At 33.1% G+C, this 26,584-nt stretch overlaps 1 pseudogene; it reads right to left on the bottom strand.

The window, feature by feature from the left end:
- Positions 1-646: 646 nt before the first annotated feature.
- Positions 647-10,833, bottom strand: LOC149556814 (uncharacterized; annotated as a pseudogene).
- Positions 10,834-26,584: the final 15,751 nt, after the last annotated feature.

Genomic DNA, 26,584 nt, shown 5'->3' with positions numbered 1-26,584 from the left:
TTGTGGACAATCTCATAAGTGAGATGTATGCCTACAAATCAACCAAATTTGGACAAACTCATGGAAGAGTTGTGTGTCTAAACTCATAAAAGTTGGCCTATCCCATGAATGGGATATATGCCCATGAACTCTATAGGAGTTGGGAGAACCCATGGTTGAGATCTCTACCAATGAACTCTTAACAATCAAAATGTATATCCACATCCTTCCTTCCATTAAATTTGATTTGAGCCTCTTTATATATCTTCATGGAAGTTGAAAGGTCATGCCATTTAAATCCTTATTAGAAATTGAATGGAGATTCAAAATTGAAAATTCATTACTTAATATAATATTCTAGCTTAGTTCTAATCATTCCTCCCCTCTTATGAGGCAATGGATCTCATTGTCTTATCACCTTTGAAATGATGTGTATTCAAAAATGATTCTGCCAAGCTATTTGAAAGTGATTTTTATGCGTTATATCAATATTTTCCTTTTGTCTACCTTTGGAAATGTATCTAATCATGTTATTGTATCTAAACACATTATTTTCAACTCCACAAATCCAACTAGTGATTACCAATTTATATTGCATATATGTCTAATGAAAAAGAAGCTAAATTTAATAGGAATTTACACTGTAATCACACTACCTATTTGGTCTTCAATCTCTTGGTGATAAATCATTAGACCTTGAGCAAAAACTAGAAAGTGATCTTGAGTTTGAACAAGGAGAATTTGAATGTCAACATCTTCTAGGTGCCATAGGGGATTGCCAAACTCTTCCCAATGAACAAAATCAAGATATAGAATCATGATACCCATTGCTAGATGATCCTATCTTGCCATCTTGCGAGTGATGTGAATAGTAATACCTCTGAACAAGAGAAAAAATCTAGCTCTAGGACCTGTGGTGTTAGTCTTGAGGTCAAATAAAAGTCTCATGTCATCTCCTTGGCACTAAAGAGCATGATCTTGAATGGTGTCCACCTCAAAAATATGTAGAACGATAACCAAGAGACTTTGAGTGTGACCATGATCAAGAGAAACTATATAAAGTGATCAATGTTGTATGTATCCTTGTGGAGGCCTATTTCTCCTTCTTACTCTTATTTCATTTGGATTTTCCTTATTTTCTTTAGCAAGTATTGTACACTCAAAAGTGTCACACTCTAAACCATTCTATCCAAATGATTCCATGAGTTTGGAATGCTTGGATGCCAGCTTAGAGCTCCCTATCCATGGAGTGCAAGAAGCTAGTATTCAAACATGAAGGCTCTTAGCCAAGCCTTAGAAATTTTCTTCTTGCTAGTAAACCATGCAACGGGAGGTTCTTTGAGACAAGAGAAAGAATGCAAATGTCTACAATGAGTTCCTCAAAGATGCAATGCAAGATGGAAGATTAAACTTGAATGAAAATGCAAGATGCAGCTATGCTAGAATGTGAATGAGAGTGTTACAATACCATTATTTAAACTATATGAGATTATTGCAAGAATCAAAGCTAAACTAACATGAAACTATGCTAAGAATGCCATATGATCTTATGCTAATATGATGGAATGATAGAATGAGACAAGAAATGAGAAGTTCTCCACAAAGCTCCAAAGAATCCTGTTAGAAAACTTGCAGCATAACAATATTCAAAAGATGAGGATTGGATCCTTTGAGTGGGAAAGCTCTCTCCCTTTTAAAGTCATACAGATGGTAGAGATCAAGATGAAGATGGTGAATGATCAACGGTGGAATTTGAAAAGAGGAGTGATCCATGTGCACACACGAGTCAACCAATAGAATATAAGTTGACTTGTCATATAAGACAAAAGTCACAAAGCCTTTTCTTTTAAATGCAAAATAGAAAAAGGACTTTATGTGTGCACTTTAAGTGGGTTAGAAGAATGGGGTGGTTTATTTAATTAAAAGGGGACATTTTCTTTTAATCAAATAATAAACTTAGGATAGCATAGTCAAACTATAGGTTATAATCAAATAAATTGATTATTAGCAATTTGGTCTAGATAAATGATCAAATTAATTTAGCCGAAATGTTGAGAAGGGGGCTAATAGTCTAGATGACCATTTTTAGGTGATTAAATTTTCCCCTCTTTGACTAATGCATGATCAAGTTGGGAACACATTATATCAAATAAAATCAAAGCCAAGTAGGCGATGATAGATATAGATATCTAATTTTGAAGAACGAAATGTAGAAAAAGATAGAAAGTCCTAAATGTATAGCCTGATAGTGGTAGTACTGAACACTAGGAAAAGATGATGTCAGAATTCAAGAAGAATGCTAACACTTAGCAGAGTAGATGGATCAAGAACAAGTGAGAAGATCAAACAAATGCTCCTAAGAAATAGATAGTTGTAGCAATCAATGATAGAGTATTTTTGCCCCCTTGGGATCGAAATTGAAATGAGGTAAGGGGATACAAAAATTGGCTAGACATGAGAAAATTAGAATATAGAAATGTCCAAGATGATAGATAAATGATTAGAACCCAAGAATGACTATAAAAAAAATTGATAAAATGCCCCAGTTTGACTAGAGTTGACCTTGAAGGATATAGCATAAAAATTAGGTCAAATTGAGTAAAAAGAGGATTTAGATGTGAAAAGGTGAATAGAAGTAAATATGTAGCATAGAAATGATGAAGCCCCATTGATGATTTGGAGATTAGACCTCAAAAGGTTAGCTAATTTCTTAGAAGAAAGTATAATTTTAAAAGACAATTTTGACCATTAAGATGAACTTGAATTTGGATTTTGATCCCGAAAATGAATCTAGGACATTGAAATTATTTAAGAAGTCAAAACTTTATATAATGTGATGAAAAGATAGAAAAGAGATGAAGTGAAAGATTAAGAAGGTGAAGAGACATGAACAAGAAGAAAGTAAAGAAATATATGAAAGGAGTTAGCTGATATGTCCACAAAAAGATGAAGAGAGAGCTCTCCCCATACGCAAGAATGCAAGACTAAGCTAGAAAATGAACCTAAAATGCAAGCTAATATGAGAAATGGTTTACCAACAAGAAGTGTATAGCATTTAGACTCTTAATTTCATCATTGAGCATTTATTAGGGACATCATGAGATCATACAACCATCACTAGTATAACTATGAGGATATGAATATGATCGATATCAGATAGGTATGTGGAAATCCAATCTAAGCATCAGAGACATGTAAGTCAAGATAACTACGCAATTAGATTCCCTAAGTTTAATTTAGCAAGATTACACCTGTATCAAGGCATAAGGGCTAGGATAAACCCCTAGTGTGGTCTTGTGAAATAGTCAAGGATGATACATTTATAAGTCAAAGTGTTGAATAGGACAAGCATGAATGCTTACAACACTATAGACAAACAAAGTATAACCACAAGTAGAAATCAGGAAACCATGCCCCATGCCCCCAGTCTTCTAGTCAATGACATCCTTGAAAGACTATTAGGGATGGAACATATAGTAAATAAATCTTCATAGATAGCACACAATGTAGATAAAGATCAGCATAGCTTAGTTGTTTAAGTGTTAAAGTGCGTGTGTGTAAGTCACTTGGCCATTTATTCAAGACTTGATTCTGATAGTGAGAAATATTGTGACATCGGAGATCGTAGGTAAACTATTTGAAAAGTGTTGAGAAACACTTGATGTCAAGGTGGGGGAAGTGTTGAGAAACACTATTTTGTGAGTTGTCAAAGAAACCCTAATGCAAAAGAATACCTCAATAGGCTAAGTAACTATGCCCCCGAGAAAAAGACAAGAAACAATTTCAAGCTAGGAAATGTGTAGCGAAGTGGATGATTGAGATTGATAGACATAGGTGCGAGGGTTTGAAGTAGTGCCTGTTTCTAGGTTTTCACCACTTGACAGATTTTTTTTAGGACTTTTTTTTCAATTTTTTTGTATTTTTGTATTTTTTTTTTTGGTGATACATCAAAGCACTTATTGCTAGGTTTTCACTAAGATGATAATTTTTTCAGGACATTTTCTCATTTTTAGGATTTTTTCAGCATCATATATGATTTTTTGGATTTTTTAGAATAATTTAGAGATCACTAGTTCTCAAGCAAGATCACATCATTTTCTCCCAATCTCTAGCAAGGTATAGGACATGATGGAGAAACAAGACGATGGATAAGCAAAGATGCATAAGAAAGGAATGTGAAGCAAGTGAAATTGATCCTCAAGAATTGACTCCTTAAGAGTACCCAAGCTAGGGAAAGAAGTAAATAGTCATATGAAGCATGTTTTGGATAAGCAATGGAAGTAATGAGAAAGATAGCATGTAGTATAAGTGGTGAAGCCAACAAGTGCAATAGCATATAAGATAAGCAATGGAAGCTAATTAGTAAGATAGCATGAAAGCGTGCAATCCAAAAGAGTAGCCATGTCAAGAGACCTATGAGAACCATGTTTCATTTATTATGATCAAGACCAAGGGGTCAACTAGATAGGATAGCAATGGGATAGAGCAATAAAAATAAAGCTCAAGATGGAGGCTATGAGGGAATGAGAAAGAACAAATAGAGAATCTCATGGATAAGATAGCCAATATGCAAAGATAGCTCAACATTGTCAAGATCAAAGAGAGAAGAGGGGATAGATGGATGGTGGAAGAACTACGCATGATGCCTATTTGCCAGGTTTTCATCATGGTGCTTATCCAAGGTGTCACAAGAAGTAGTTTTCACCATAGGATGGATTTATTTTTCTTTACTTTTGCTACCAAGGTGCCACAAGAAGTGGTTTTCACCAAGGCACATTTTCAATTTTTTTAATTCTTTTTTTAATTTTTAATTTTTTTGAATTTTTAGAAAGAGCTCAAGCTTTTTGAATTTAGATAGTGCTCCTATAGGAAAGATAAGCCATGATAAGACAAGACCATAGAAAGGTATGCTCAAAGATGTTGATAGGGTGATGAAAGAGAAATGGTAGTAGGAAGAATATATTGAGGATAAGAGTTCATGTATAGAAAGTAAGTGTAAGCTTTAGAGGATTTCATGAGGGTAGCTGAAATATTGGACAAGATCAACATTGACACACACCTTGAAGGGTATTGGAATGATGGAGGAATCATGGATGAAGTAGCTTGAGGTTTAGATGTATGAGGTGGTAGAAAAGATTTGGAAAAAAGTGGAGTGGAAGGCTTTTGAATATTTTTAGGAAGTTTTTTGTAAGAAGATGGAATAGAAGCCTTTGGAAGCTTGAATATCAACTTTGAAGTATTTTCAATATTCAAGTCTTCTAAAAGAGACTTGGGAATCCATATAGCTTTAGATTTTCCTTTGGATACTTCAAAACACATTTCTTCAACAATGGGTTTAGGAACCCATATTTTCTTTTATTTAGCTTTTTTAATACTGGACCTTTGCAGTCTCTTTTGTGCATTCTCCTTCTTAGTATTCAAATGTAAATTAGATGAGACATAGTGATCTTCATTTTTTAATGGATTCTTATGTTTATTCTCACTTCCAAAGGACTTGGGATTTGTGGATGAATAAGGATTATATGATCGGTTTAGATGTATAGATGGGTGAAAAGTCATCAAGGATGAGTGTCTTTGTTGATCTTGAGGTATTATAGGAGAGGTAGGGAATGAGCTAGGAGTGAATGTAGGAGATGGAGGAACATAAGGCCCCAATATGGATGGAAGGTTTGAATGCTTTAGCTTAGATGGATAAGGACCAAGGATAGATTTAGAAGATGCAAAGGGATAGTGAGAAGGGATATCAACGTCTTTAGAATAAGCAACATGGTCAAAGCCATCAATAGACTCATAAGTACCTTTGATAGGAACAACATTTTTAATAGAAGCACTTGAAGCTTGAGCACAATTTTGAAGTGGATGTGGAGAAGTAGAACATGAGGGGATGCTTTGATCTTGACAAGTAGCCTTGGATAGCATATGAAGAGAACTTTTCTCATAATTTTCAATAAGCTCAAGGGAGATAATGGAAGTGGTATCTTCATCATACTTGGGGGGTGGACAAGATATAGGATATGGAGGGGGAAAATCTTGAAAGAGATGAAAGGGTGCTTGATCTTGATCTTTCTTGACATTTATAGCTTTTTCTTTTTGAGAGTCCTCTTGACATGGAGCCACTTCTAAGGACAAGGGAGAATGAAGAGTGAATGGAGTAGTGCTTGGATTAGGTATAGTAGTTCATGAAGGTTGAGGATGTTTAAGATTAGTAGCATGGAAAAGGTTTGCAGCCAAGTGAAGGTTAGCTTGAGTTTCTTTTAGAGATAGCCCTCGAGGATACACATAGTCAATGTGGAAAGCATTAGATTCTTTATTTGATGGAGGCATGTTGGAAAGATTTGAAGTGTTGGGAGATGCATGAGTGTTGGAAGAATAGGAAGATGTAATAGAGCCGCTACTAGAAATAGGTTCATTAATGTAATCTTGCTCAAGAAAAGTATCCTTGTTGCATGAATCATTAGAGGTATCAATAATTCCATTATCAATGAGATCTTGGATTTTATGTTTTAGCTCAATGCAATCTGAAGTAATATACTCATTATGTTGATGATAAGCACAATAGATATCCAAGAATGGGTTTCGATATGAGCTAGACTTTGGTAACATGATGATCTTATTGCTAAGAAGTTTTTGCAAAGTGTCATCATAAGAGTCTTTCAAGGGAGCAAAAGTTCTATTAGAAGTATGTCTAGGATCTTCTTTTTGTTTCTCAAGTGAATAGAATGCATTAATGTCTTCATCATTATCTTGGTCAAAGATAGGTCCATCATGAAATTTTAGTATAGGCTCAAAGGAGGTATCACTTGCTTGTCCTCTAAAGAGGTCTTTAGATCTAGAAGATGAAGACATTTGATGTCTTGAAGTAGAGCATGTAGACCTAGAAGAAGAGGATGACCTTAAAGAAGGTGACTCACATGCATAGAAAGACCTTAAGGAAGATTTATGTAACAATGTAATCTTCTCCTCCAACCTTTTCTCAACTTTAGACTTCATTTCCATCATGCGCTTAGAGAGATGAAGGTAAGAAAGATCATTTGTCTCTTCTAGTTCTTTGTATTGTGCATATAGATCTTGAAACTCTTTAGTGACATGGAGGATATCATGATCATCTAGATTCAGTTGACGTTTGGTAGCATAAGGTTTAGATCCCATAGTTTTAGATGCAAAGCCAAGCATAAAAGAGCCTAGAAGATAACTTGATGTTGAAACTATAGGAGGTAGAGTGTTCACTTTCCAAGATAGTAGAGAGAGATTAAAGTGACTTGTCAAACAATATGTCCAAGAAACTTACGACATGAATGACTCAAGTCAATAGCAAGGCAAGATGCCCAAATAGCCAAATAGATAGAGCAAGAAGGGTGACAAGTGAACAACTTTCCCAACCCAAGAGTTTTGTCAAGAAATCAAGGTAACCATTTCAGCAAAAGGATGACTAGCAAGCGTATATAGACCATGAAGACAAAAAGACCAAGAGCACCAAGACCAAAGAGTCACTTTAAGCATGTTGAAGAACTAGAGACATAGAAAATAAAAATCAAATGATGAGAATCCCCTTAGCAAGCAACACAAGAAAATGTTTTCATTTGATGTTTTGACTTGGTTGACAAAGTTTGACAATAGTTGATAGAATAGCAAGTTTGATGTTCAAAAGAAATTTCTTTCCAAGCAAGATAGTGACACATGGAGTAGTCTTCAAACAATCAAGCAAGAGACAAAGCAACCTTGCATGATACAAGCATATGAGAGGTCTTAAAAGAAAGCCATATAACTATCATCATGTGTATGTTCCAAAGATTTTCACAGGTCTCGCACATTCGAGAACACATCAAGCAATATCTACCTAAAGGACATGGTTCATTACTCAACAACTTGGTCCATGCTTGATGCTCCTTCGCCTCACACCAAGTGGTTTCCCACAAGAGATATTGGCTTTTTCATGGAAATTCCATAAGCATAACCAAGAGAAAAAATATGGTGAGTGTAAATCTTGGGGTGATCCGGGTAGTCATCTAGGATCAATCCTTGCACCAAGAAGTTGAGCGGCTAAAAAGTGTAGTTACTAACTTAGGGTGTTTAGATAGGGCTTCCATTCATAGTGTTCCTCTTGGTCCCAATTACGAGACACCTCACCTTGCGATGAGTAACTGATCTCGCGACCACAAGAGTACCTTAAGCATTCTTGCCTAGTGATCTCCCTATGGTCGAAATCCCATAAGTGATCACATCAGGTGAAGACAAACACTATGTCTACTAAGGTTTTGTGTCCTTGATAGCTTTGAGTTTATAGTGGGTTGGAAGAGCTGGGTAATGTGCTTTTCCCCACTTGGGTCATTCCTCTCAAGTTGTCCGAGAGTAGGCCCTCTAAAGGATCCTAACTACCACAAAATAGATCCACTCTCAAGGGTCAAGATTTTTGATTCACCTCAAGGGTGAAGAGCATACTCTGCTACCTTGATTGCTTCCCCCAAACACATCATGAAGATTTAGTTGCCTCGTACTCTTGAAACCAAATGGTAAGTCATGATTTCTGATTCACCACAAGGGTGAAGAGCATACTCTCCTATCACCAAAAGATTCCAATTGTAAGTTTTAATGTCTCTAAAAATAAACAACTAGTATATGTTGCACATGTAAAAGTAAAGAACAAGCAAAATTGGGTTTTTATGCGTTGGGTAGCCCTGCAAACAATCATTAGTAGCCCTTGTGCATTTGAAGCTTTGACATGCGTTCTTTTTATGCAATGTTTCAATTTTTTTTCACAAGGATGGCAACCTGCAATCACAACTTGTTAGCACCATAAGTTAGTGTGAAATAACATAAAATACTACAATAAAAAGTGGTTAGTTGCCTCAAATATCCAAGTTATCTTCCAATCAAGTGTATGCAAAGAAAGTGCAAACTAATCACAAATGCTCTCATTTTTACTCTTTGCTTTTGACCTAGTCAACAAGATTGGACTTGTTTGCTATGATTTTGGATCCAAAAATAGAAATGAAAAGAAGAGACCCCTACTAAAAATCAGAGACCTTTCCAAAAATATAAAAAATTTAAAAAAATCTCTTCATTTGCTCCCTAGAGATCAATTTTGTCAAAATAGGGTAGATTTATCAAATCAAGTTTTTGATCCCTAATATGACCTCAAAAGTATAAATACAAAGAGAGTACCCCTCTTAGAATTCAAAATCCTTTCTGAAAATGTAAGTTTTTCTGAAAAATGCATTGATTTGCAATCAAAAATGGCTTTTTATGAAAAATAAAGAAAACATCATAACTCCCGCAAATCACATCAAAATTCTTTGAAAATTAGACTGAAACATTTGGAACACATACCCAACTTGCAAAAAAAAATTAGAACCAAACTCCAAGCGGTTTAAAAGATATGATCAAATCTTTAAATCAACTAAGTTTTTGGTCTTCAAACCAATCTACTTATGGGTTGGCCTTAAAACCCAAGTGATAATTCTACAAAAGCACTTGATTAGATCCAATATGCTGCTGTAAAAAATTAGAGATGAAAAATAAAAGCAATTGAAGCTAGAAACTTGATTCAAGCCCCAGGGTGGGTGCCAAAAATGTACACTCGAAAGTGTCACACTCTAAACCATTCCATCCAAACGATTCCATGAGTTTGGAATGCTTGGATGCCAGTTTAGAGCTCCCTATCCATGGAGTGCAAGGAGCTAGTATTCAAACATGAAGGCTCTTAGCCAAGCCTTAGAAATGTGCTTCTTGCTAGTAAACCATGCAATGGGAGGTTCTTTGAGACAAGAGCAAGAATGCAAGTGTCTACAATGAATTCCTCAAAGATGCAATGCAAGATGGAAGATTAAACTTGAATGGAAATGCAAGATGCAGCTATGCTAAAATGTGAATGAGAGTGTTACAATACCATTATTTAAACTATATGAGATTATTACAAGAATCAAAGCTAAACTAACATGCAACTATGCTAAGAATGCCATATGATCTTATGCTAATATGATGGAATGAGAGAATGAGACAAGAAATGAGAAGTTCTCCACAAAGCTCCAAAGAAACCTGTTAGAAAACCTGCAGCATAACAATATTCAAAAGATGAGGGTTGGATCCTTTGACTGGGAAATCTCTCTCCCTTTTAAAGTCATACGGATGGTAGAGATCAAGATGAAGATGGTGAATGATCAACAATGGAATTTGAAAAGAGGAGTGATCCATGTGCACACACGAGTCAACCAATAGAATATAAGTTGACTTGTCATATAAGACAAAAGTCACAAAGCCTTTTCTTTTAAATGCAAAATATAAAAAGGACTTTATGTGTGCACTTTAAGTGGGTTAGAAGAATGGGGTGTTTTACTTAATTAAAAGGGGACAAGTTCTTTTAATCAAATAATGAACTTAGGATAGCATAGTCAAACTATAGGTTATAATCAAATAAATTGATTATTAGCAATTTGGTCTAGATAAATGATTAAATTAATTTAGCCAAAATGCTAAGAAGGGGGATAATAGTCTAGATGACCATTTTTAGGTGATTACAAGTACAATAGTGATCATAGGTCCACCAATATACAAGTCATCCATATGGTATTAGGCTTTTGCAACATCTAAAGGATCCATAAACTACATAAAACCAAAAGTACTAGGCCCCCTAGAATAGTGATCCTTTGGCAGATATACATCTTTTAATTGCCCAAAGTGCTCAAAATGGATGTGAAGTTGATCTAGCCTGCAATCACAAGGAATATTTCAAACCAAAAGACTTGTATTGGGCTCTCTTCATCCACCATACCCACCATACCTCCCTCTAGGTAGGATTCTTCCTCATCCCCAATATCCCCTCCTTGGATGGTTGAAACTTATGTTGTGCCTCCTCATTCTACACCAAAATGATGCAAAATTTTAGAAAAAATATGTACAATTTTGTAGATTTGAAAAGGTGTTGTAGCAAATGCACAACTCTAGATGCAATTATTTCTCAAAGATCTCAAATGCTTTGGATCTCATACCATTGATTTGAATCATTTGGTCAATTTAGAGGACAATACCAAAGGAAGAAATAATAGTATTGTAAATTTATAATAAATAGTATCAAGAATTTAATTTATTCATAATATTAAATAAAATTTTATACGATTATGGACAATCTTGTAAACAAGATGTATGCCTACACATCAATCAAATTTAGGCAAACTAATGGATGAGTTATGTGTCCAAACTCATAAAATTTGGACTATCTCATGAATGAGATGTATGCTCATGAACTTTATTGGAGTTGGGCAATCCTATGGTTGAGATGTCTTCCATGAAGTCTGTATATAAGATTTGATACAAATTGGAAATCTCAGCAATCGAGATGTATGTCTATATCATTCCCCCCATTAAATTTGATTTGAGCCTCTTTATACATCTTCATGGAAGTTCAAAGTTCACACCATTTAAATCCTCATTAGAAATTGAATGGAAAATTTAAAATTGGAAAGTCATTACTTAATACAATATGCTAGCTTAATCCTGATCAGGGCTCGTATCGATTAATTTTGATGCGGCCTCAAAGGGAAACCCAAGGATAGAGGGTTGTGGTATTATTATCAAAAAATGAAAATGGGGATAGTTTGGGTGTTGTAGAAGCTAGTTCAACTCTCTATGGTCCTTTATTTGCTGAGAGAATGAATTTGGAGAAAATTTGGCTAGAAGGGTATTCCTTTAATATTATTAATTATCTTAATAAAGTTAATAACCCCTCTTGGACCATTCATAATATTATTTGAAAGGCTAATAATTTGATTAATTCCTTTATGGAATGTGTTATCACTCATAACTTTAGAGAAACCAATAAGGTGGTTGACTAGGCTACAAATGTGGCATGCAAAAGCCATAGAAAGATGATATGGAATTATGGTGACAAGATCCCTACTAATAGGCTATCTTTGATAGAGTACAACAAGATTGGAAGTATGCAAAAGAGTTTTAATAATTATGGAAATGACATTTAGGAACAATTATGATTTTCATAGGAATAATGAATTGTGAGTTTTCATTATCTTTGATGAGACAACTCATTCATTACCACAAGGATTGTGGGTATTTCTACGTAAGAGAAAACTTTTATGTTATTTTAACATAGATATTTCCACTTCACCTGAGCTTATTAGGATAGTTAGGAATTGATATAGTTTGAGGAATTTGGGTGGTAAGAGAAAGAGGGTTGAGCCCACAAGTTGCAAGGAATGGAAGCAAAAGACATAAATTTGGGATATTTTAGAATAGGGTCAATTTATAGGCCACATGGACAAGTTAAAATGTAGTAATCCATTCATAACCTAACATTTTATCAAGACATGGAAGAATGGAAGCATCTTGGTTGGAAACTAGAGAATGGACATCATGGAGGATATTATAGTGGAGAAAATGATAGGAAGATGTCTGATTGTGTTTTTGATGAGTTTGCAAATTTGACCAAGGAGAGAAATAGGTTGGTCAAAATTGGCAACTCCTATTTTAGGCCTCATTCCATTTATAAACCATGGAGGTTTATTATGTTTATTGTGATTGAATACATAACCCTTCATGGCCATTTTACAAAGATTTCTAGACACCACATTATGCTAGTAAATCATTTTAGGCATGGGTTTAGAATTAATTTCCCTTTCTACCTAAGGCAGTCACTGGATAATACCATTTTAGCTATATAGAATGACCTTAAGGGTGATCATGCTTTCCATGAGGATTTGATGATGTTGATTATAAATATTCTTAAAACTAAAAAAAGTGGAGAAACCCCCTATTAGTAAAAAAACCTTGGAATGTGATACAGAGGGGAGTGATGAAGATGAGGTTTATAAAGAGGAAGTGAAGGTGGGAGAAGATGAGATGGTTGACATGAAGAGGGAAAAATTTCACCTAGGAGTTCATCTGCTAAGAAAAGGAAGAGTGAGGAGGTGGATTATGAGATGGAGATAGGACCTAATGAGGGTCTTGTGGAGGATAAAGGGAAGAAAACAAAAGGTAAAACTTGTATTTTACTAGAACCAATGCAAAGAAGACTGACAAAGTGATGAATATTCCCTCAAATGATGAGCCTCTGATAAAAAAGGAGTTGAGAGGTAAGAAAGTGTTATCTCAAGGGAAGGTTGAGGATAAAGGCATCAAGGAGGTAGATACTAAAATATACACTATGGTTATGGATGAACAAATCCTAGATTAGAGCAAGGCCCATGATGAACAAGGGTATATGAAGGGAATCCTTAGAAACCCAAGTGTGATGAAAAGGGACATTAGTTGTATGAAGGAATAGATGTAGGATATTAGGAGGGATTTTGAATAGCTAAGTCATACTATTAGAGGTGAGAGGACTCTTGGTCAACATTTGGGTAGACTCTTAGATGTTATTGGAAATATGAAAGAATTCAAGAATTTAATGAAGAGAGTCCCACCTCTAGAAGATAAGAACAAAGATATGGAAAAATGATGAAGGATATACAAAAAAAGATGGGTGTTATGAGAAATAGAGTTCATTATACTGAGAATATGGTAAAGAAACTTGCATATCACTAGAGTTGTTCCATCTTGAAGACTATTATAGATAACATTAAGATTTTGTTGGACAAACTAGAATAGGGTAGAATTCAAGGTTTTAAGGACATGAAAGAGGATCAAGGCCCCAATAAATCCACAATGACTAATTCAAAGAAGACAAATTTTATGGATGCCAAAGAAATTGACATGCTGAAGTCCTCTTTTGTAAATATGGATATCCTTACAAATCAGGCTATTGATTTGCTAAATACCTTATAGCTGTCTTGGCACTATCTTTTTGTTGTCTTTTCCTTTTTGATGTATTAAGGTTACTTTTCATAATTTGTATTGTTTTTTGGTGCTAATGCATAGTTCCTTGTGGGGTTTCTTAGCTTTTCTATTTAATACTATGTAAGAGGTTTTGGGTCCTTTAAAACCTATTTTCAGTTAATCAAAACTAAACTACAATCACACTCTAAATAATAAAAAATTTAAAGTACCTAGAAGCTTAGGAAATTTTAAGGGAATCATATCTTTCTCAACCAAAAATAATGATGCATCTAATGATCCAATATAGGTAACATAGGCTGATCTAGGAAAGGATGGTAAATTATCACCAATTATAGTATCTATTCTATTATGAGGTGTACCTATTAGTATACATAGTTAATAAATGACTACAATCAAATGAACCCAAATAAGTACAAATCAAATCATATTTAATACATAACAATATATAGCAGAAAAAGAATTTACCAACTCCAATCACAAAAAACATCATGGATGTTTGCATGCTCCTTGTTGTCAATCTTGCAATTGACAATCTTAGAGTGGTGGCCAACCTCATCGAAGGAGGCATATGCGGTTTTTTAGCCCTCATTTTCAATAGGCCTATTATCTAAAATATTTCATTAAAATTTTTCTAAACCATTGAGTAGTTTGGATTAATTACAACATGTCTTCATCCCCTATCAAGACCCTTATTTTAAAATTTATTATCCTATGCTAGGCACCTAGAGTTTCTCTAAGATTTTTAGAAAAATGCCTTACCCTAGGAAAGCCCTTGTTTTCAAACTTGTGCCCTTTAGAATTTTTAATTTTTTCAAATACTACAAAAGAATGGTGTTTTATGTTAAAATATTTTATTTTGATAAAAGGGATCTTGGTTTTAAATTTGCAACCATGGAACTATGGCTATTCGTAGGGTTAAGGTGCCTTATCAAACTATAACAAAAAATGGCATGACCTGGAGAAGTCAAGTTTTCCATTTGATTGCTGACTTGTAGCAGGTTAGTAGTTAAGTTTCTCCCTAACCATGATTGAGAGAAACTATTAAGAAGGCCTTGATCTCACGATCACCATAGAAATATGTTATGTTAAAATTTTGTAGCAACTGAGAGATTTCTTTGATTGCATGGTCAGGAACTTAATTAAGAAAAGATTATAGTAAACGTGACTATGTAATAAGGTTTAAGAAGTTTGTAAATAGTCTTTGATTGTAGGTTCACATGAGGTTTATTCTAACCTTGGGTTTGAAATGCAAAATGAAATATTGCTATGGATTGTAGGGACACCAAAGTTAGATCAAAACCATGGTTAAAGGTTGTGGAGGTGCGACATGCCACCATGTAGTTTGAACCTGGTGATGTGGTAGTTGGCTATTAGATTGATATGGCATAAAGAAGGTCTCTAATTGGTCAAAGGCTACTAGCATGGACAACAAACTAAAATTATCAAGACTATCAGATTAAAGGAAATTAAGGGTTGTCACTTTTTTGTTATAAAATTTGAAAATGATTTAATCTTGGCAAGATAGTGATTGGATGACACATGGTAATGGTGCACTTTCAAAGTGCTCAATTTCTTGGTCACACAGTTAGTAAACCTCAAAATTTTTCTAACCACAACCATGCAATGCGGTTAATTTTCAAAGTTAAATGTAATGATTGTCTAATTCCAAGAGAAAAGGCTTAAAATAGATAACCATTTGTGATGGCATGACTTTGTGAAGTAAAAGTGATCTCAGGGTTACTGATGTTAAGTTTAGATGCTAGCATGAGGCAGTGACCACATAAATGAATCAAAGTAAAGGATTAGAACATATGATTGCTTGATCACACAATTAATCACCAACCAAAAAAATAAACTATGAAGTGGCAAAAAAAGGGGTAAAATTATATGGTTGTTGAGTCATGAGCAAGAAATGATTGTTAGAAGCATCATTATGACTTTAAAGGTTATATCCTATCATAAGTGCATAGAAGAATTAAAAAGATGGCTATACATGTCATTTCTTGGCTCTTTTGTAGATTTTGAGATTTCTTACACATGATGACATTAAGAGATATAAATTCCCCTTTGTTGTATTCCCTCCTTTAATAAGTTGATATAAAAAATTCTTGAGTTACAATATTTTTACATAAGTTTAGTGACAAGATTTTGAGTACAAAGAATTTGGAGATTTTTAGTTTTCTTAGAGCTAGTATTTACAAACATTATTCCAAAGTCTTTGATTGTAGTTAAAATGGCATAGGAAGAGGGAAATATGATACCTTAGGTTGAGCTGGAAGTATCTTCACAAGCCATAGAGTAGGCAAAGCCAAAATTGGCAACCTTATATGTTGAGGAGTGGATGTATTTTCTCCCAAGGTCCTCTCATGCTCAAACTTTGAATGCCCATGTCTTCAAAGATGTATACTCTTTATGTATGGATGTCATTGTACTTGAAACTAATGAGAATGAGTTCTAGTATTTTTATCAGAATAGGTATGCCAAATCACTAATTTACAACCCATGTATCAAAAATATTGTAAAATTGATAGTTCTAGAGGTGATAATTGATATTGATTTAGTGAAGGCACTAATCAAGTCTTAGAATCCAATGACTAGGGATTTCCATAAATAGGATATAAGTGTCTTATGCAAATTGGATAGGGAGACTTCTGGTGAATTTTTTGACCTAGGAGGGCCTCTCACAAATAATATAGGGCACATCAATCCATATTTTATCAAGGCGACTAAGGAGAATGGAGAAATCCTACCTATGTAATTGTGGACTTGCTTCTAACAAGGGTTTTATCCCTATGATAATACTATATTTTTCTATAATTATTTTGTATTTCCAATCATGAATATGTTAATGTATATAAATGAGAGAGTACCCAAGGGGGTAAGAATGTTAATTAGACCATCTACTTGTCTAAATGGGGATAAAATACTTAGCCATGACTGGGCTAGTTTATTTTTGTTTGAAAATTTTTCAATTATAAGAGAATTTGGATTTCCTTAGCCTCCCCATGTATTACCTAAACATGTCCCTAAAAGATTAGGTTAGTTAGAATTCTTCTAGCAATTACTAATGATGAATATAGTGTATCTAGGCCCCATAATCAGGAAAGGCTCTTTTGTAGCTAGGAACATAAAGATAGATGATTTTCCAATAGGGAAGGATGCCATAGAAGAAATAGATCAATACTTAGCTAAATTTAAACTTCCCTCTACCCCATCTAGAACCTATGATCCAAATTATTTGGTGAGGAATGCTCTCAAATAAATGAGGAAGTACACTCTTCCTAGTAGCAAGCTAATTTGGGAAGAGGATTGTATCATGAGCTACCTACAAATAGATGTATGTAGGGAGAGGACTCATAATTGGAGAAAGATAATGCAAATAGAAGAAGCCATGAGGCAAGAAAACTCATCTTTTAAGGCTTTTCACCATCATGGACCATATCTTGATAGGTACAATAAGTGTCTAGATAATTTTGATGAATTAATGACTCATATACCTCTAGAGTTTAGAGGTAGAGCATAAACCCCATCTCCACAATAGGATGATGTCATAATAGTGGAGGTTGAGGACGATCAACCAAAAATATCTTCATGGGCTTAAGGAATAAATAAACAAAAGATGATTCATATCCTGAACAAGGTCAGAGGATAGGCATTGCAGATTATGCCTCAAGGACCAATTTTCTTTGATACAATTAGACACAATTTTTTAATCAAACAAGAAGGTGAGAATGAAAAGATCCCCAACATGATTAAATTGTAAATTAAGATGTTGGATGAAAAAATAATTCAAGTAGAGGAGTTCAAAAAGGATAAACAATTTGTAAATTCTGATGAATTTAAGTTATTCCTTTATAAAGTAAAAAAAACTGAACTTGTCCTTCAATTGTAGCCTAGAGATTCACCTAACAAACTTTTAGAATTAGTTCAGAGGTTGTAGGATTATGATCCAAATAGTGAGAATATCACAATTGAGGAAGTAAGAGCATTAGTAATGAGAAGTGGAATGCTACTTTTTCCTTGTTGGAAACTTAGTTCCTCTTTTATGTTAGACTAGATTAGAAATCAAGAAAGACTAGTATCTTTTGAAGAGACTAATATCACTGGTGAATTGTAGGGGGGTGGTTTTAATATAGATAGTAAAATAATGGAAATATGGAGCATGGATCCAAATGATAATAAACCAACTCTCATGGAGATAAAGGAGTTCCCCCAAGGAAATGTATTTTTTTTGGAATGTTTCCACTATATCTAGTGACCAAATCCACAATTTGGTGAATGTAACATCATTAATGAGGAAGACCAAGATGGATACATTGCAAGAATGAATGTACACAACTTATAACATATCCATTGATTCTAGACAAAAATATGAAGAAGAGTTTAAAAGGACTTATGTCCTAGAGAAGAAAATTGTAGACATGGAGGAGGAAATAAGGAGCCTAAGGGTTGTGGCTAGACCTATTATAGAAGTAAAGGACCATGAAGCCTAAACTAAAGTTGACATTGTAGTTGTGGGAGAAGCCCAAAAAATGGATATTGATGAGAGGGATGGTGCTAAGGAGGTGGAAATAAAGACAATTCAGAATTTCCTTATCCACAAAATTGGTGCCCTACATATTCTTTCACAAATTGTGTATATCAGCTACATCAACCTATAAGGAGCTAAATACAAGTGCTCATAAGCATTGGACCTATTGTCTCTTCTATTTACAACTTTGGGGCCCAATGCTCAATTTTTTGATAATCTAGTCCCTCTCTTACCCTAGGAAAATGATTTACCTAAGCTAGTAATCATTAATACCATAAAAATGATATATAAGGTAAGAGAGTTGCATGAGTTTTTCATAGGAAAGCTACAATTAATCCAAGGTAAAATGAAAACAATTGTGGTGGGGATACCTAATTTCATTCTTGGTATTATAGATAGTGATGAAAATTTTAAAGAATGGTAGGAATGGTCTTCTTCATTTGAAGATATTTTGAGACATACAATATTTTTAATCCTCTTGAGATTGAAATGAACAAGTTTTTTTCAGTTTAACTCAATTTAGATGAATTGTGTATCTCTTACTAGTTGTTTAAAATTTAAAGAATCAAGTTTTTTTTTGATAAGTGATATGGTTTATGGTTTATAAGAAGGATATGATAAGAATGAATTTTAGAGCTCATTATTGACATATTTAGTTACAAGTTCATTGAATAGGTCTGAGCTACTGATTTTGACTCTATATAACAATGGATAAGGCACTAGTCATTAATTTTTAAGTTACAAACTTATGGTTCATATAGTTGTTGAACATAAAAAATTCAAACAATAAATTTATCATTTTATGTAATGAAGAGTTAAATTTGTTGGTCATTACATATTTGCAATATATTCTCAGTTATAGTTAGGTACTATGATAGGGAAGTTATATGTAAATCATCGAAGAACACTGAAGAGAACAATATTGTAGAAGTAGTCATATCAATCCCTAAGTTTTCCCCACCTTGTCCTTGTAGAGCCTAAAGTGAAGGGAGTCATAGTGATCTTGTTGAAGTTAGTCTAAAGCTAGGATAAACCCAATTGAGTATAGGTTTTAGCTATTCCTTAGGCACGGTCTCTGTCTTGTGTAGTCTAGTATTAGGTTCAAAGAAACCTCATATTTTCCTTATGACTAAGAACTCTAACACACTTCATCATGACCTAAAAATAAATCATATATATAATATATTGTCATTTTAAAATATAGGTTGTAAAAACATGACAATAGTAATATAGTTCATCTTTCTTATAAAACTATCAATAATAGTCATGAACAAAAATAATGGTACATTTTTTAGTATTAATGGACTACAATAGAGAAGCATGGTATATGGTGATTTTGATGATGACCCTTGTGATGGTTGAAAATTGAAATCACATACCTATAGGAACTGTGCTAGTACCCTCATCATGTCCAACAACTCAATGAAGTCTCAAAAAATTCTGTAACAACACATAAATATTTTAGTTCATGATCCATAAATTAGTATAAAGAATAAATATTTATTGAGCTATTGTACTAGCTAAATATTTTTTGTTTCTTACTTCTAGAAAATGTTCTCTTTAACACAATTTATTTCTCGTTGCATCTTTCTCTTTGGCTAGATTTAGATCCATCACAAGTGCAAGAATTTACAAATTGATGTTTTAAAGGATCTTTTTACACATTCTTATAGAGTTTGTGGTATATGTGATGTCATCATCACATAATAATGTGGCCGCCATATAAAAAACTAATTGCTCTTGTGTAATTGGTTCTTTTTCCTTTCCTTCAGCATCAAATAATGACATAAATATTAGTAAAACTTTCAGAATAAATAAAAAACCCTATTGAAAATAATATATTAATAGGACATTTGTAATATTACAATTACACTAATTTTTACCTCTGCTAAAGAAGAGGTGAGAGGTACATCCCTTCCTCTGTCATTTGATGGATCCATGTCTCCCTATGACAAAGAATAAATATAAAAATATCATCATACTGAGAGAAATAGTTGACTTAGCAAAAAAAAATTTAATAAAATAGTATATTATTTATTGGAGTTTTTAATTAGAGGTAATTATTTTAAGTATTACAAATATGGTACTTACAACTCCCATGATAGTAAGTTTCTTTGTATCTGTGTGATTCAAATTGTAATCTATTAGTAACTCTTCCCTTGTAGTTATTGATTTATTGCACATACAAAAACATGATTTCATTCATGTGCCTTGAAAATACAATTGGGTTGCTTACTATTTATAAAACCTACAATGTTCCATGTTTCTTTTAGCCTTCCATCAATGTGCATAGAAAGTCTTTTACTTTGATAATTTTCTTTCCATTGTAGATAATTTGCTGACAATTCATACCTACATATACTTTTTATATATTAAACTATCTGCATTCAGTTATTGTAATTGTAACAAGGTCCTACATAGTCCATCAATTCAACAACTTTTTTATAACTGACATTTATGCTATCTATTGAAAATAGGCCCAAACCATGTAATGATGATAGAGTTATGCTATATTGTTAGAATATTTAGAATAACTAAGAGGTGGGGTGAATTAGTCATTCAAGGTCCAAATGTACCAATTAAATAAACAATCACTTAAAAAACCCTTAGATCTTATCATTTCATAGCTCAATCTCTACAATCAACTAATAGTAATAGCAACTAGGTGTCCACAATCCTAAATAAAATAGACCTGTAGAATGTAAACATTAATTAGTAAAACATCATAAACAAAAACCACACAAGTTTGACACTAGGATTTAATTTTGAAACCTAAACTAAAAAAATCACCAGAAATATGTAACTCAATTTCACTCATCTAAAGTGAGCTCTGTTAGGAGCCAACCCTATTAAAGGTTACAAAACACACTGCTAAATGTGACCTAATCAAAGGATTTAATCACCCTATTAGGAGTGGCCTTATTAGAAGACTTTAGAAAATTTCATTAGACTATCATCCTACTAAAGGATTTACATATGACTATTAGATCAACCTTGATTAAAGGATTTCAAATACTATTTACAATGGTTGGAAAGTAATAATAGATTTTGATATGTTAAATACAACTCACTTTGCATGTACAAATCTTAGTTCTCCTCATAAGTTGATTCATCGCCCGACCTCCATTGTCATCTTAGTCTCTGATTCACTTGGAAACCCTTCAAGAAACCCCTCTTCACCTCTTCAAAAATTTTCTTAGCCTTCTTGTTAGATTCACTAATCAATAACATCAACAACAATACTCTAGAACTCTCTCTCACACACTTATCCTCCTAAAAGTTCACCCTTGTACCTCCTTAAATATGTAATTTTGATCTTTCTTGACTTAAAAATCATTGTAGATCTTAGGGTCTACAATTAGATCCATCACATATAAATTATTTGATCATTATCTTATTTATTCTATTATTTTTTATAAAATTCTCTTGGAATCCATTCCTTAGGTTATTTATGTAATCCTCTCCTAGTATTAAATGATCCAACTTATCTATCCTTATCTTCAACACACTTTCCATATTCCAAGATATCAACGTAGTTGGCTAGAAGTTATCATTTCTCACAAACTACTAAAATATTTTTCCTTGGTCAACATTGTGTTTTGACACTTGATCATCACTAAGTTACTCAGTCATTACTAAATTTATTTCTCAATACATATACTATCACTTAGTCTATATCGATACTAATTTTGATCAGTTTATTCTAGCACTCGATCGACAATAGCATCACTTGACATGTACTTCAAATTATTTTATCTTTTGTTCTATTGCTCAGTCAAGCATATGAATTTGATCTCTCTTTAATCACATCTTTAGGGATTTAGCATTACTATTTTCTCTACTTGCAACATGATTTAAACAATCACTTAATCTTGTCAAAGTCAAACTAATTGAGCATCCATTTATAGTTTCCTCTTCATAACTCAACCTATCTTCTAGATACTTTTATTATGAATAATTTCAAATCCTTTTCATCAATCAAATAGATATGACACTTCGATCAAATAAAAAACTATATGACACTTAGATCAGATAAAAAACTATCTCACCAATAGTGTTGACATCAATGGCAACATAACAATTGTTTCAATTGTAGTTTCCAAAAATATCCCTCTTTGGCATTGATGATAACACCTCAAGTTACCATACAATCCAAAACATGTTCTGTCTCAAGAAAGACCCTCAACATAGAGGTTCAAATCTTCATTAATATCATTTATTTCATTCTAAGCCTCATATTAGATCTCGCAAAACCTCAACTAAATCTAATGAGATCCCTCTAAGTAATCTCTCCCTCTTTTATCTTGTAATAATATTTTAATCTACTAGATAACTTCTCTTTCTTTCTTGTGATAACAAGATAATTTCTCCCTCTTTGATAATCCAAATAAATTTTAACTCGGGCATCTTTTATGTAGATACCTTTATGTGAGTTCTTAACTATTCATCTATCATCTTTGTATGACTAGTCCATCATTCCATTCTTCTTCTTCACTAATACCTTAGGTAACTCCTATTGTAGAACCATTTGCATCAATTAGTAGGATAATTTTATAGCACATTTGATGCAAAGCACCATCTTTTCTTAAGTAGCTTTATCTAGGGGAATCACTCCTAGTTTACCTTTAACATATTCATGAGCATCTTTAGGTAAATCCTTAGTGAATATGTTACCTATATTCTCTTTAATACTCACATACTCCAATTTCACTTTTGTTTTGAACTAGCTCTCTCAAGTAATGATACTTGATAGCAATATGCTTGATCTTTGTGTGCATTACATGATTCTTTGATAGGTTAATAGCACTAGTGTTATCAGAATACATAAACATTGGATCAATAATTTCTTCCCTCATATCTTTTAGCAATTTCTTGATCCATATAATATTTGAACAATGTCCTACTGATGCCACATATTTAGCTTCAGTTTTTGATTGGGAAATGCATTTATGCTTCATGCTTTTCCATTACATTAGTCTCTTTCTTAAAAAGAATGCACCACTACTTGTTTTTTTTCTATCATTAACATTTCCTACCCAATCAAAATCACAAAATACCTTTAGTTCAAATCTATGATTCTTCTTGTGATACAATCCATGGTCTTTGGTATCTTTCAAATATCTAAGTATCCTTTTCATTTCCATCATTTTATTTTCCTTAGGACTTGCAAAAAATATTGCAACTATCCCAACTACTAATGTAATATCAAGTCTACTATGAACAACATATTGTAGTTTTCTAATTATTGATATGTATTGTGTTTGGTTTACATTGGTAGAATCATCATTCTTAGATAATTTATTTCTAGTGACCATATTTGTACTAGCTTTTCTTTAATCTTCAATTCCAAAAGATTTTAGTATCTCCTTGATATATTTGGTTTGAGTAATGAATATACCTTGCTTCATTTGATATACTTGTAAACCCACAAAGAATTTGATCTCACAAAACATTGACATTTCAAATCCCTTCTTCATTTAATTAAAAAATGATTAACATAAAGCTTCCTTGCCTCAAAAAATGATATCATAAAAAAAAATTAGATAGCAATGCCTCATTGTTCTTCCTAGTCTTCAAGTACAAATTATAGTTATCATTAGTTCTTGTAAAATCAATCTTCACCAAGTAGTTATGTAGTCTTTCATACCATGCTCTAAGGACTTATTTAAAACTATAAAAAGCTTTATGAAACTTGCACACCATATTTTTATGGATGGGATCTAAAAATTCTTTAGCCTACTCTATGTATACTTCTTCTTCAAGTATCTCATTCAAACATGTAGATTTGAAATCCATTTGATATACCTTAAATATTTTATAAGAAGAATATGAAATCAATTTTTGACTCCTAGTCTTGCTATAGGGGAAAATATTTCTCCATAATCAACACCTTCTTCTTGTACATATTCATTTCATACCAATCTATCATTGTTTCTTGTGACCTCACCATTTTCATTCAACTTGTTCTTGAATACCCACTTTGTTCCAATTTTTTTTTTTTCTTTTGGTCTAGGTGCTAGTATCTATATTTTTTTCTTTTATATGTTATCAATTTCTTCATTTATTGCTTGTATCCAATCTTCATTCTCCAAAGCATCTTTCACAAATTTGGGTTCAAACTCACAAAGTAAGCATGTATCACTTCTAAGCATTTTTCTTGTCATAAGACCATATTATTTATCTCCAATGACTTGTGTTGCCATAATTTTAGTCCCCTATGTTTTTTCAAACTTCTAGGATTAGGGTTGAGTCAATGTGATGTCAAGTCTATGTCTAGATTTACCTTAAGGAACTTTTCTTCTCATCTATTCTTTTGTGTGCACCTAGGTGGGCATTCAAAAGAAATCTATGCATTTTTTCATATTAGGTGATTAGGAAAAGGGAGGGTAAGACTATTCATTTCTTAGAAGAGAAGGAAGTTTGTTCTAAAACCCTAATACTTTAATAAAGAGTTCATGGTGAAGACAAGATGTATTCAAAGAGAAGATTGTACTCATATTCAAAACAAAAGATGATAGAGAAAATCAATGACCAAGGCTTAAAAATGATATGCAAACCTTGAGAACAAGCTAGAAGCAAGAACAATTGAATTTGATACAAAGTGAGCATTGAAAGATGTATAAATGGTAAAGAACATGGTAAAAGGTGGTGAAAACTTAGTTTAAAACAAATAGATAGTGAAAAACACATCTAAACATCCATGTCATTGAGTTGGATAATCAAATCACCTTTGAAATAAGACCTTTTCCATGATCGTTAGATCTTAAAAGATCTACAACTATCATTATGTTGTCATGTAAAGTTTCTTAATTGTTAACTATGGTGACATAGTAATAGAGAAACACATATCTCAATGGACCCATAATTTTTTTTAGTTTTCATATTCTCTAGACAATGAAATAGTGCCACCTATCTGCCATGATGCTTATAGCTAGAAGGGGGACCCACATTGTAAACCAAACAAGAGATCTTTTTATCACCATCATTAGATCAAAAAGAGATAAATGCTCATCATTATATCACTATAAAAAAATTCCCAAATGTTAATTATAGTGACATAACAATTATTCAACATGTATACATGAAGGGACCTATTGGGACTCAAAATTTCCTTCCTAATTTGAGTACCATTTCAAGCTTTTGAACCCTATGAGCACATTTAATGCATGTGTACTTGACTATCCATTTGAGGCTTAAGAGGTGTTTAATTTTTATAACACCTTGAATTTAGCATATCCATGTGTTCCATGAAGATAAATTTCCATTCTGAGTCATTCTGTGAAGCTCCATTTTGAGCAATCTTCAAATCTGCATTTTTTTCTTAAGTGCCAAATAGTGATAGGTAGCTTAATACACAATCGAATATTGTACACTACAAATTTTCAATGACTCACCGCTTTGGGAATATTTAGTATGTATATAAAATAACCTTTATTTCATATTTAAAATCATTTTCACATGTTTTGACTAGGTTTTCAATCCCTTAAAGTCAATTATTTATTGTTGTCATGCTGATGTAAATTGTTCAAAATTTTGGGAGGCCCTATTTGACCAGTTATAGCTTTGACCCAACTAACCAAAATGAGAAAATTCCTTTTACATTATATTATAAAGGTTAGAGACTTGTTATATTTCAGATTTGATCTTTGATGAATCCACTTGATCAGTTTTCAAATGTGATTCCAAATGCAATTTGTGAAGTTTTGATGGTGTCATGAAATGCAGATTGATTAGTACTCCTATTCATGATGTTGTAACTCTAAATATATGATAGGTGAGATCAAATGGATTTTACTATTTTTCTCTAATATAAAAATTCTTTAAGTGTGCCAGTTTGTAAGTCTTCATGAATTCATCTGCACACTTTCCCAAGTCCATTCCATTTTCCAAAATAACTTTTCTACCATCATTTTTAGTCCTACATATCTGAGTACCCCACTTTGACCGCTCACCAAATTTGCCAAGTTATTCATTATGAGTCAAAATTCTAGATTTATACCTAGCACATGACACTAAACCAATGCCCTAGATTTTGTACTCCTAATTGTTAGTTTGGCCTATTTTCAAAGCAAAAACCGAATGCAATTTATGGTTTTTTGACATGTTGTCTTGCACATAGTTTTAAGAAGGCAAATTTGATGGTCAATATCTTTTGACCACAAAGTTAGCATGAGATAGGATTTGACAGTGTGCGAGAATGTGGGGTAAAGAATCAATGTTTCTAATTTCAAAGCTTGGTTAGGTGTTTTTGTCAGCCTTTAAAGCTAGTCAAATGACCCCTTGGCATGA

The sequence above is a fragment of the Cupressus sempervirens genome, chromosome 5 (assembly GCF_028749045.1).
Source record: "Cupressus sempervirens isolate cs-2001-9-10 chromosome 5, ASM2874904v1, whole genome shotgun sequence".
Lineage (NCBI taxonomy): Eukaryota > Viridiplantae > Streptophyta > Pinopsida > Cupressales > Cupressaceae > Cupressus > Cupressus sempervirens.
This window is presented reverse-complemented; position numbering and strand designations above follow the sequence as displayed.